Here is an 8,606-nt window from a genome sequence, read left to right on the forward strand (position 1 = left end):
TCTCATAGCCTGAGTCGCTTTGGGACGTTAAACCCCATAAACCAACCAACCATAACAGCCTGATGACACAGGGTAGACAAATTTCAGTCCGCCCAATCAGGTCGACGCTACTTGTTAGGCGAGTTTAACATTTTAATGATTTTATTGCAGTATAATTAAGAATTTCCCACCCCAAACATTAAAATAATAACAGTAGTACGATCTTAGGCAAACAGAACTTGGACATCATTCAGTACAGTTAAAAACGCGGCAGCAAAGGCTTATGGAGGCAAAATTTCCATTTGTAAACAACAGCTGCCTTGGACATGCATGGCTTTACACGAAGAGAAATATCTGCACAATATATCAAAAAAATGAAGCGACGCCCAACGTGGGGCTCGAACCCACGACCCTGAGATTAAGAGTCTCATGCTCTACCGACTGAGCTAGCCGGGCGACTGGCGAGCATTAAGGAAAACATAAAAGTAGAAAAGAAGACCCTGCTGTGAATGATGAATATATACCAACTCGCCCAACTTTCTTCTCTCACGAGTCCTTAGTACACTTTTCTTTTTCTTTTTTTGTTTCATTGCAGTAAGTGGTTAAAAACATAATCGTGCAAGATCAAAATGGCATCTATGGTAACGAAACTACGGAGCTGGTAGACAGTTAGCGCGTGATACCAGCCGCGCTGTCAGCAGCAGCCTATAGCTTTATTTGGCACGACCTAAAAAATCAGTAAGCAAAACGCAAAGAATGAGAAGCAAAAAAAAACAAACGCCCAACGTGGGGCTCGAACCCATGACCCTGAGATTAAGAGTCTCATGCTCTACCGACTGAGCTAGCCGGGCTTTTTTTTTATTTATTGCATGGAAGAACTTCCGTAAAAAGGGGGAAAACTTCAATCAGACTGGTTCGCGTCTCAAGTTACCGGGCTGCTTAATAGCAGCCTGCCATAGCCCTAACTCAATACCGCATCCCCATCAAAACATCAAAATTCAGGGAGGCACACACATGCGTCTAGGCACGGCAGCCAGCTTGGAGGTTCTTCGCGTGCAGCATATACACTCCTCACCAAAGCACAGTGTTCACGAAACAGATTTGGACGATCTTGGTGGCTCGGCATGTCTGTCCATCATACGGCTCTCCCAAAGACTGAATAGTCCCATCAACACAAACAGATCATAAGGCACAAATGAGTTTTTGCCAACAGGCAGAAATCTAATAGTGTATGGTGTAATTTCAATGGCCTTCTTAAGAGTTCGTTGTAGTATGTCCCAAAAGAACATGGCATCACGGCACAGGATGAAGCAATGATCAATTGTCTCAGGCACGTTACACAGACGGCAATTCACATTCCAGGGTACAAACATCCCCTTGTCATTAAGAAATGTCTTGACAGGCAGCGTCGCTGAGTGTAGTTTGAAAAAGAAAGTTTTAACGGCTGCCTGAATGCACATCCGCCTAACACGCTTTAGAACACTGATGTCCAAATACCCCAGATAAGGCTGCCGGGAACAGGAACACGAGCCGCTTTCTTTGCTCAAGTGTGACGTATGCAGGGAAAGTAGCATGCAGGCTTTACTTTCACACGACAATGGGTTCAGATGGCTTCTGCTCTCAACCTGGGCTATTTTATTTTTCCTACGATGTGCTTTGAAGGCAGCTTCATTACTTGCGTCTGGTTGGCATTGTATTCGCTTCATTTTTTCTCTTGCTTTTTCGATATCTATTGTTCATTAAGCGTTATTGGCGAGCTCCCGGCGCATGTCGCGATTCAGAATTCAAAGAGAATGCAAGTGCTCTCTCTAGAATCGTTTCCTTCTTTTCGTGGCATTCGGACCTCTCCATTCATTCTGCTTTCATTTCCTGCTCGTTTTCAGGTTTCAGCTAAGCACACAAAGAAGCCGCAGAGTAGGCACCTCTAGTACTCGTCAAATGGAGTCTCGAGGATAGAGTTGGATATTTAGATGCAAGACGTCCGAATCCGGACACAACGATAACCAAGCCCATTTGCATGAGATTAGCTTGTGATCAATTTTCGTCCAGTATGTACTGTCGTGGGGCATGTCGCTACGAGGCCATTAACAACAGAATAACAGCTATTACAATATCTTAAGAAAAGTACTAAATAGAATACAATTATCAGGTCAGTGGTGCGAATAATAAAATAAGTAAATGAAATACATTAATCGCAAGTAGCAATTCGTGACGAATGAAAGAGAAAAAATTGTTTAATTCAAATCCGTAGAAATGTCATAATAGCAACATGACACCAGGCAGTCAAACTTCAATTAACGCAATAATGTCGATATGCTACTTGTTAGGCGAGTTTTACTTTCTTATTGATTTAATTGCAGCATAATTCCAAATTTCCCACGCGTGAGATTAAAATAATAAAAGTAGTCCTGTCTTCGGTAATAGAACTTGTACGTCACTGTTATGTGACGTTACGTCGTTCAGTATAGTTAAAAACGTGGCTTGGAAAGCTTACGGAGCCAAAATTTCCATTTGTAAACAATAGCTTCCTTGGACACGGTGTAATGATCGGAGGCCCAGCCCGCAGAGAACGGCGAGCCCAGACGGGCGCCATCAGGCCACTTCGGGAAGCGCTGCTGTTTTTCGGAGAAGACGCAAGGAAAAGGGTGCCTGGGGACGGCTTCCGGCGACGGCGTCGGCGGACAAAGGCTGTAATCCCCTTCGCCGGCGATGCTGACTGCGGCTCTGGTGCCGAACTACGCTGCTGGGGACTAGCAGCGGAAACCGGCGAGCCAGTCAGCCGCCATCAGGTATGCGGCCGAAGCGCTGCTGCTCGGGGGAGACAAAAGAGACACTGCGTGGGGCAGCTACTGGCGACGGCATCGGCGTACACCAAGGCGTCTAATCCCTTCGCCGGGGAGGCTGAGTGCTTCGCTTCTCCCGGACTGCCGTGGACCAACAGACGAGACCCAGTGGCGACGTCGGCGGGGCGACGGCGCCGTTAACTTTTCCCGCGTACGCCCTGGGCAGCAGACAACGCGGATGGGCGACACGGCTGATTTGTCCCTTCCAGCGAACTGAAGAGGTCATCGGTGTGAGCGGTCAGCGCTCGCCTCCCCATCGATCACGATCGTCACTCAGCAGCGAACGACCTTTTGGCCTGGTCAAACAGTTCGCGACTCAGAGACGCCAAGTTCCTCCTTTCCCGTGTGTGTGTGTCTGTGCGGTGTGCGCGATCACGTGGGGAGGGCGGAGCCTAAGAAGACGCTAGCAGCCCATTGGACGCTCAACCAGAGATCAGATTCTCTAGCTGGGTGCCTGGGGAATGTGATCTGCATATAAGCAGCAGTCTGTGGGGTGCCAGAGCATCCTCCCCCATTTTCTGACTTTGGTCTACTTGCTACTGTACAAAATGTAAAATAAACCTTCAAGCTTTGCTATTCCTCCCGAAGGCTTCCCTCCGTAGTCTGCCTGCTTCGCCCTATGCGGTGAAGACCCCCGGGTCCGATCCCCGAGCACATCAACGGGTTTAGAGGGAAAATATTTTCAGAAAAATGGCAGAAAGAAAGGTGACGCCCAAAGTGGGGCTCGAACCTACGATCCTGAGATTAAGAGTCTCAAGCTCTACCAGCTTAGCTAGCCAGGCGAGGATCGGCGCAGGTGAATATCAGGTATTCATGCAGTGATTAGGTCGACGCTGTGCAGGGTATTGTTGCGAAGGTTTCTGCGTTTGTGGCACGGTGTGTTGCGTAGCGAGTGGTCTACCGGATCCTAGCAAGCGGCTCCTGGCTTAAGTTGGATTATAATGAGGGCGCCAAGCATACTTCGTCCGACGTAGACAGCACAGTAGTGTCCACGTTATTATCTCCGCCGAAGGCGCAGGCCAGAAGAAAGGAAAGGAATCCCAAACTCGCTACAACTTCCCGGTAAAAGCCGCTGATTTTCAAATGGCTTTCTGTCGACTGTGAAACGGAAGAAACTGTACCGTGCTTTGTGCGATATACCTTTCCCAGTGCCCTTGTACAGGGCCTTGTACAGTGGAGGCCCAGGCATAGATCTTTTAAAGAGGGTTAAAAAAACGCAGGTGCCGCTAGGACCAAAAACCTTCTTTTTTAAGCTGCACACCGGAACCTTACCGGATAAAAACTTTTAGAGGCAAAGGAATTTTTTTTACCCTGGAGATCTCACTGTTTAGGTTGCAGAAAGCCGGAAACAATAGACCACGTTTTTTTACCCTGTTGGGAGGAGGTTTATTTTTGGGATGTATTGCAGCGAACCCTAAAGAAAGAATTACCACTAGATACGTATGGCATCCGGTACTTATCTGTAGAAAATGAGGATGGGATACCGTTTGACTTCACGATGCTGATAGGCCTTCAGTGCATATGGCGCTCCAGAATGGCAGGCTACCATTGTGACAAGGACGCAAGGCCTGCTAGAACTTACTTTCGGGAAAGCATGGACTGGTTTCTGGCCATCCAGAAAGAGACTAGAGCAGCTGTGCAATTTGCGTGAATTTTAATCTGACGAAGCCAGATTCATGCTGGCTGACCACGACAGCGCCGTTTGTATGTACATAGCGTTTAGTGTGTTTTGTTGACTGTTTGTTTTGTTGAATTTTACGTGTCAAAACCAGGGAATAAAGAAAAAAAACGAGCAGGCTTGAATAACTGTGCCTCTCTGTTCATACGCATTTGGATTTATTAAAGAATTATTTTAAGGATTAAGAAATAGATAACACACATGACGAAGCTACGAGGGATGGAAGGCATGATCAACACGGGCGCGGACTTTTTTTTATAATAATTCAATGCAGGCAATATATGCAGGCATTCAGTGATTATCTCGCCAAATCTAAAGTCGAACATTAAGTGTCCCCTACAATTTTCCTCTAATTTCTGTCAATTTTCCACCTAGACGCTTAAGCAGCAAATTTTATAGTGCAATCAACACGACACGAAAGAAAACAAGTACATTCCCCAATGTATTGCTTGGTGCCAGGTACTGTTGGCTTCTTTCATTCACTGTTGGCTTCTTTCAAAAATTAATCGGGCAGTTTCTCTTACAGTCCTTAGTATACATTGGCTCTTCGATTGTTTTGTTACTGCAACAAGTAAAAAAAAAACGCACGAATTCAAAGTGTCACCTTTGCTAAAGAAACTTTCGAGTTGCAAGCAGTTAGATTTTGCAGCTAGCGCCGCTGTCAGCAACGGCCAATTATTTTATTTGACAGGACTTTCAGAAAGTACAAGAAAAAAACGCAACGCCCAACGTGGGGCTCGAACCCACGACCCTGAGATTAAGAGTCTCATGCTCTACCGACTGAGCTAGCCGGGCGCCGAGCGACGAGGGAGAGTAGTATCAGTTACCTGCACGGTCGGGAGGCAATTTTTTTGGATCTTTGCCAAGGTCTGTCAGAGTTCACTGGCCGATGTCTTAGCGGCCGCCACAGAGCAGCGGTACTACTGCAGCCCCGCCGAGCAAATGTGTGCAGCACCTGGAGCTGTGCCAGCTGAAGGAAGGAAGGGAAAACTTTATTTACACTAATGGTTTTTCCTGCGGTTTGGGGGCATCTTCAGAGACGTCTTGGTTCTACCCCCAGGAGACTTCTCTGCCGAAGTCGTCCGCCTCTAATCAGTGGACGGTTGCCCTCAGTCCAGAGCTCCGCTGGCCACTGCCGCCCGTTGAGCTCGCTGCACCAGACCTTGTTGGTCTTCACAGCGGTCGCTGGACAGCAGAGTCTCCCACTGCTCCGCACTCGGGTTTTGTATTTTGGGGACCACGTGTATGTTTTGGCAGGCCCATGTGATGTGGTATAGAGTAGGTTTTTCGTCGCACCAGGGACATTTGTCCGTGTATATCGTAGGGTGCATTTTGCTTAGTATATGTAGGTTTGGGAAAGAGCCTGTTTGTAATTGTCTCCAAGTGACAGCTGAAGCCAGAAACGCAGATACGGCTCAGCAGAGAACGAAAGAAAATAACAAATATTCTCGGTGGCTGGATGAGGCAACTAACCTGGCTCTCGCGTGCAGTCCGATGTCGCGGGCACACTTCGCGCTGATTTAGATTAGGATCGCGGGTGTTCTGCCTCGACTGGATGAAAGGAGCAGCGCAACCGCGTCCACGTTAGCACCCTGTAAGATGAGCTCAGGGAGAAGTGTGCCTCCAATTTGCACAAAATATTTGGTTTAGATAAAATATTACTGAGGCGGATGAAGAAACAGATAATCGCGATTGACCACGAAGTTCTTTGGCACGGAAGCCTCGAGCGACAAAGATACAACTTTCTGCGTATGCCAGGGAGCTAGGTGGTTGAAACCGTAAATCTTTTCGAAAGGTTACGAAGGAAATTAATTCTGGCTAAGGAAGCCCTATGCAGAAACATCTTTGCGCATCTAGTTTTCAAGGCGTAGGATAAGGCTTGATGTAAAGATTCTTGCCCCGTTCTAAAGGCGTTGTTCATATGTGTCATCCTTCGTTGAAAGCCAGTGTTAAGTTAACAAATGCTTCGTTCGTTCTCACACTTATGATTCTAGCTTACCATGCCTTCCTTTCTCAGGTTCCGCGGTGGCCCAGTGGTTATGGCGCTTTGCAGCTGACCTGAAAGACGTGGACTTGATCCTGGCGGCGGCAGTCGCATTTCGACTTCACGGAAATGCGAGCAGCCTGTGTACTGTGCCACGTCGGGGCATGTTAAAGACCCCAAGATGGTAGAAATTATCCCCAGCCCTCCACTACAGTGTCCCTAATAACCTGAGTCGCTTTGGGACGTTAACCCCATAAACCAAACCAAAACCACGATTGTTTTTTCTTCAATTCACCCAAGAAACCAGCCAGCCACGCATAATTTTTCCCTTCTGCTACAACATCGAAGCACAGGGTGCTTGCTAAGAAACATGTTACGACATCTCGCGGTAACGATGACGACATCGTCGAATTTCACCAGCGGCGCGTCCTTCGTTCAGATCCTCCTGCTAGACGTTGTAGTGAAGGAAAATTTCCTGCAGTGTTGCCCATCATTTTGTCTCTCAGTTTACTTCGAGCGCAGAGAGCTTCGCTTGAGGCAGTATTTTTGCTTCGACAAATTGACTTTTTAATCATGCATTTATGTCCCCGGCCGCCATGCAGAGAGTCACTTCAAAAAACTGTAAAACTGTGAGTGCTGCTAGGCGGCGCAACAGAACGCTGTTTCATTCGTGGGGAAAGGGCAGCGTCAAGGGAGCCGCAACAGCAGTCCGCCATAACTGACTATAAGGTGACAGCGTTACATTGCGCCCTTTTTATTTTACGATCATTTGAACGTGCGGTGAAGACCATGCTACAGATTCGTTTTTCGTTACTTCTACATTACAGACCGCTTCAGATAAGCTTTATTACGCCCCTCTGCCTTCAGGTGCTAACGTGACCGTGTTCCGTGAGCACGATTTGTGGAAAGCTATATAGCTTGCGGCTGCCTTGGTACTGCACAGTTACCGGGCCTTGAACTAATGTGCGCAACCAGCTTCAAGCGGTATAACTCTAAAAGGCAACGCCCGATGATGATGAAAACTTTATTTGTAACAAGGGAGTTTTGGACACGTCGGTCCTTGGGCCCCCGCACGGCCCCACTGGACTCAAACGTTCATGTCCCGGAGGCTCATGACGCTGGCAGCCCGGCCGGTGGCGATGGCTTGCTTGGCCGGGTCCTCGGAGCGCAGTAGGGTCTCCCAAGCCTCCCATGAGGTAAGGTGCTCCAGGCCCCGCGGGGGAGGATCCGCCGGGCAGAGGAAAAGAATATGGTCGAGGGTGGCTTTGGGGTGGTGGCAGAGGGTACAGGAAGGGTTCGTGTGGACTGGGTGATATCGCGAGCATATATAAGGGGAGGGCAAAGTGCGTGTTTGGAGCCGCCTCCAAAGTGTCTGATGGTAATTGTCGAGGGAAGGATGAGGTGGGGGGTAGAGCCGACGCTCGGCTTTGTAGGCCTGCGTCATTTCACTGAATAAGTGCATGCGCTCCCGCGAGAACCCCAGGTCGGAGGCCACCGGTGCCCGGTTGAGAGAAGCTCGGGCTAAAGCGTTGGCGGCCTCGTTTCCGGGATTCCCGGAGTGGGCAGGCACCCATATCAGCTCCACATGGCGGGGCGGGTGCGCGGCGAGGGAGTCCAGTATGTGAAATGCAGGGACGTGAACTCTCCCGCGAGCAAAATTTAGTATGGCAGTTTTGGAATCTGACAGTATATATCGCGCCTCCGTGCGGGTGATGGCTAGGGCAATGGCGGCCTCTTCGGCCTCCTCCGAAGTGGCAGTAGGGGTTATGTGAAGTGTGGCAATGGGTTGGAGGGAGGGGTTCGTGATGGCGACAACCGCGTCCTCGCCCGTGCATGCGGCATCCACCCAAACGGCATACGGTTCCGTGCCATAGTATTTGTGGAGTGCCCGTGCGCGAGCTCTGCGGCGGGGTTCGTGGTAGGTGGGATGCATGTTTTTGGGGGGAGGTTTAATAAATAAATCGCGGTGAATGAGGCGGGGGACCTGGAGCTGTGTGGGATCGGTAACTGGTAGGCGTATACCGAGGGTGTGTAGGATGTGTCTCCCGGTGGTGGTTCTCGCGAGACGTATGTATTGTGTCTGTCGGTGGGCCTCAATAAGCTCCCCTATCGTATTGTGCAG

At 49.0% G+C, this 8,606-nt stretch overlaps 3 non-coding genes across 3 annotated transcripts; all 3 read right to left on the reverse strand.

The window, feature by feature from the left end:
- Positions 1-362: 362 nt before the first annotated feature.
- TRNAK-CUU (transfer RNA lysine (anticodon CUU)) lies at positions 363-435 on the reverse strand. The gene has a single exon. It is a non-coding gene; the product is annotated as a tRNA-Lys (tRNA).
- Positions 436-757: 322 nt separating this feature from the next.
- Positions 758-830, reverse strand: TRNAK-CUU (transfer RNA lysine (anticodon CUU)). Its single transcript has one exon. It is a non-coding gene; the product is annotated as a tRNA-Lys (tRNA).
- Positions 831-5,222: 4,392 nt separating this feature from the next.
- TRNAK-CUU (transfer RNA lysine (anticodon CUU)) lies at positions 5,223-5,295 on the reverse strand. Its single transcript has one exon. It is a non-coding gene; the product is annotated as a tRNA-Lys (tRNA).
- Positions 5,296-8,606: the final 3,311 nt, after the last annotated feature.

This window comes from Amblyomma mixtum, chromosome 2, assembly GCF_055824585.1.
Source record: "Amblyomma mixtum isolate Tamu chromosome 2, ASM5582458v1, whole genome shotgun sequence".
Taxonomy (NCBI): domain Eukaryota; kingdom Metazoa; phylum Arthropoda; class Arachnida; order Ixodida; family Ixodidae; genus Amblyomma; species Amblyomma mixtum.